This window comes from Arachis ipaensis, chromosome B4 (assembly GCF_059453495.1).
Source record: "Arachis ipaensis isolate K30076 ecotype BB chromosome B4, ASM5945349v1, whole genome shotgun sequence".
Taxonomy (NCBI): Eukaryota; Viridiplantae; Streptophyta; class Magnoliopsida; order Fabales; family Fabaceae; genus Arachis; species Arachis ipaensis.
The window spans coordinates 100119146-100123785 of NC_142439.1; the positions used below are offsets into that span (position 1 = coordinate 100119146).

Consider the following 4640-nt stretch of genomic DNA (forward strand, 5'->3'; position numbering starts at 1 on the left):
TTTGTATCTAATGCACTTACACTTCTAATGTTACTTAGGACTGTAGGATGCTCTAGTTATTATTTATTAACTATAAGATCTCTAGTTTAGGATGAGAACATGATTTTTGTTTCCAAATCATTGTAGATTTATTATGGGATGTTATGCAAACTTCCTTGTTATGTTGTTTTAAGTTAATGGACATTGGATAAAGTTGCTATGTTCACAGAATCACATGAAGAAAAGTTAATTTATAAAAGAGATTTTCTTAATTTGATATAGAAAAAATGTAAATTTTGTTGACTATTGGAAACTTGGAATATTAGCTAGCCTTAGCCAGTTTTCATGCTGGTATAGTATTTACCATACATTTCATATAATAATTCAGAAGTTAATATATATATCATAACTAATTTCTTTGCTTACTTGAAATTCATTCATATTACACATATAGGAGTGAAAGCTGCATTTTATCTTCCTTTGCACCAAAAGATGTCCTAAGCTCTTCTTCTATTGTTATCTTATTTTGTTAGCTTGAAGGAAGATGACTAAAAGATACCGGGAATGTGCCGTGGGAATCGACCTTTGTACGACATACTCATGTGTTACTGTATGGCTGGATGAGTATCAACGAGTGGAGATTGTCCACAATGACCAAGGCAATAGAACAATACCATCATGTGTTGCATTTACTAACAAGCAAAGGTTGATTAGTGATGCTGCTAAGAACCAAGCTACGTCCAATCCAGGTAACACAGTCTTTGGTAATTGATCTTTTATCGTAATACCTTTGTTTTCTCTACATTGTATTAGGTAATAGCTAATCAATTTTTATCTGTTTTTCTCTTTTTTTTCTCAGATTCTAAAAGGTTGATTGGTAGGAAATATAGTGACTCCATTATCAAGAATGACATGATGATGTGGCCATTTAAAGTCATTCTTGGTGTTGATGACAACCAATGATTGTTGTTACATACAAGGGCCAAGAGAAGCATCTTCTTGCAGAAGAAATTTCCTCTATAATTCTCACAAAAATGTGGAAGATTGCAGAGAAATATATAGAAGCTCCTGTCAATAATGCAGTAATTACTGTCCCTGCTTATTTCACTAACTCTCAACATAAAGCCACGAAAGTTTTCGGTGCCATTGCAGGCCTCAGTGTCATGAGAATTATCAATGAGCCTACAACTGCTGTAATTGCATATGGCCTGAACAAGCTAGCTGATTGTAATGGAGAACGAAACATTTTCATCTTTGACCTCGGTGGTGGTACTTTTTATGTGTCTCTGCTTACAATTAAAGATAAAGTCTTTGAAGTTAAGGCCACAACAGGGAACATTCATCTTGGTGGAGAAGACTTCGATAACAGAATGGTGAATCACTTCGTACAAGAATTCAAAGGGAAGAATAATGTGGATATTAGTGGGAACTCAAGAACCTTAAGAAGGTTGAAAATTGCAGTAAAAGGGCAAAAAGGACACTCTCATTTGCTTTTGATACTGTTATTGAACTTGATGTTTTATATCAAGGCATTGACCTTTATTCATCATTCAGCCGTGCCAAGTTTGAGGAACTAAACATGGAACTCTTTAGAAATTGTATGGAAACAGTAGATAAGTGTCTCACTGATGCTAAGATAGACAGGTCTTGTACACATGATGTTGTTCATGTTGGCAGCTCATCTAGGATTCCCAAAGTGCAGCAGCTATTGCAAGAATTCTTCAGAGGTAAGGATCTTTGCAAGAGTATCAACTCGGATGAAGCTGTTGCTTATGGAGCAGCAATTGTGGCTACTTTATTGACTGAAGACATCAAGCGAGCTCTAGAAATGGTTCTATTAGATGTTACACCCCTATCACTTGGTATAAAGACATTTGGAGACCTCATAGGAATAGCGATTCCTAGGAATACTACCATACCTGCAAAGAGAACAAAAAGATATTGTACAGCTAAAGATAACTATACCATTGTTCTGATAGCTGTTTATGAGGGTGAGAGGACAAGAGCCAGAGATAACAACTTGCTTGATTGGTTTAATCTTTCTGGTCTTTCTCATGCTCCTCGTGGCCATCCTTTATATGTATGCTTTGATATAGATGCTGATGGTATCCTAAATGTGTCTGCTTGGGAAGAAACCAATCGTTGTATCATTGATAATGTCAAGAAGTTTTAGGAGTAGTTCTTGATTGAGTAGAAAGGTTTGCATCTAGTGTAGAATTTGATGTGTAAAATTTTAATTTATTCCTACAAGTTTATAATAGTAATTTTGTAATAAATCATGGAAGTTATATTTTAATATGATTAGAATTTTTGAAAGATTATTGTGAATTATTTTATCTTAAGTGCATGCATTAGTGACGTGATTTTGGAGTGTCATGTGAAGTGCAGTGTCAGAGGGGACATGACATATTACCCCATTGTTGTAACTTGTAAAGTACATTATAAGCGAGTTATAGATATAGGAGTCAATGTGAAAGAGTTGAGGTTAGTACTTAGTAATTCTATAATCAAATTATATAGTATTCAGTTCAATAATTAATTAATTACTCTAATTATTATGGCATAATCAGTGAAACAGAAAAATGAGACCTGGTAGGACTGGGAGTAAGGTGGTACTGCATGATGCAGAATTTCTAAGAGTCAATGATCGGTAAATAAGAGGAAGTGCTATATTCTCCCATTTTTTTGTAAATTTATTTATTTATTTGGTCATGATGCTACTATTCTCCTTACTTTCTCAGTACTACAATATACAGTAACACCAACCGAATCTCCCTCTCCTTTTCTAAGTTTTCTTATAATCTTAGTATTTTATACTAACTTCAATTCATAAACCTATTTTCCATCCTCTGAGGATGTTCATTTTATTATGTATGCAGACGATTATTTCATATGAGAAATAGATGCAGAATCTAACAACTCAAACAAAATACCAATGTTATAATTAAAATAAACATCCACTTTTCTTGTTAGATCCAGTCTAATAAAATAAACATCTACTTTATTGTAAAAAATAACCATCCGCACACTAGTAAATTGAACATCCGACATATTTTAATTGTATTTACTTAAATCCAATCCAATCAAATAAACATCCACTTAAGAATAAAAATAACCATCTACATACCTACTGAATTGAACATCCAGAATATTTTAATTGTATTTACTTAAAATTTAATTCAATCAACAAAACATCCACTTAAAAATAAAAATAAGCATTCGTATATCTAATAAAATGAACATCTAGCATATTATGAATTGACCACAATTTCTAATATGTACATTAAATTTCTCATTCATAGACTTAGAATAATTGTGGCAAATGTTTTCTCTCAACAGGAGTATTCCCATTTTAAGAACGTTCATGAATATAAGAGACACTACAATAAGTAACAAATGTGTAGTTAATTCGTCATTAACCAAAATCATTCACTAGTTTCATTTCTAATAGTATTTTGAATTAAATTGTGTTGCGGTGTCAATAGATGTTGTTGCTTCATCTAGTACCAAAATCCTTTTATTAATGCATTTGTCCAACGCTCTAATTTTCTCTATTCTCAACCACGGTAACATTGAACAAATTTAACCAAATGTCAAATAGATAGAATTAAACATAATAAGCACAAAAATACTTTTAAGGCTTGTCACAGTTATACTCCTAAATGGTAAAATGTATTCCTTTTATTTTCTTTAAAAAAATGTCTTACCTAGTGCATCAAGAACTCTTGGATCTTGCCTTACAATTTCAGCAATATGGCACTTCTTGAGAACATGAAGAGCAAAGTTGAGAACCATATAGACATAGACTAATTTAAGAGAACCTTAAAAATGTCTCAGTGATCGATCTAAGGAATTTAAAAACAAAAAAATAGCACCATGTTGCTTGAGTAAATCTGTGCTGAAGAGTTCAACATACACAAAATTCATACAGTACCTGATTCAAACATACCAACAAGATAGCAAAGATAAATAGCAATCACTATAACAAAAATCAATCATCTGGATAAGAAGTAAAGTAACCATCCACTTTAAGTCACGTTGCATTCAAAAGACCAAACGGTGAGCCAAGACTACTGTACTAATTACACCAAAATTCTGCAAAATTTCGCGCGCTAGAATAAAAACCAATGCAACCATAAACAGTAACAACTTGTACAATTGATTCCAATACATTTAAATTCCAACCATGGTGTTCATATGCAGAACAATCAAGTAACTCAGCAAAATTCATTGCATAAACATCTAGTTACGAGTAAAACTATAGTCATCAACTAACCTTTGGATGAAGCAACATCGATGGAGAGCTCCGCTGATGGGGGATTCTTGGGTTAATGGGTTAATGGGTTCTATTCAAACGAAGTTTAGTGACTCTTCCCGCACTAACATTAAATTAATTGCAACCATCTACACCAACAGCTTATTCTACACATTCCAATATACTGGAATTGCAACAATGGAGTTGTTCACTATGAACAATCAAACATCTTAGCAAGATAAACTATTTCTACAACTAGAAGCAATAGAAACAATAATAATGAAAATTAGAACCTAACCCACTAACCGTAGACCCTCGACGATGGTGCGTGTTTCAGGGCTGTAACAGCAATGAGACTACGACCCCTCCAACGGTCACGGCTTCAACTGGCTGACACAGGAGGAAG

General features: G+C 33.4%; 1 pseudogene; it reads left to right on the forward strand.

Annotated features, from left to right (window-relative positions):
- Nucleotides 1–523: 523 nt before the first annotated feature.
- Nucleotides 524–2152, forward strand: LOC107636583 (heat shock cognate 70 kDa protein-like; annotated as a pseudogene).
- Nucleotides 2153–4640: the final 2488 nt, after the last annotated feature.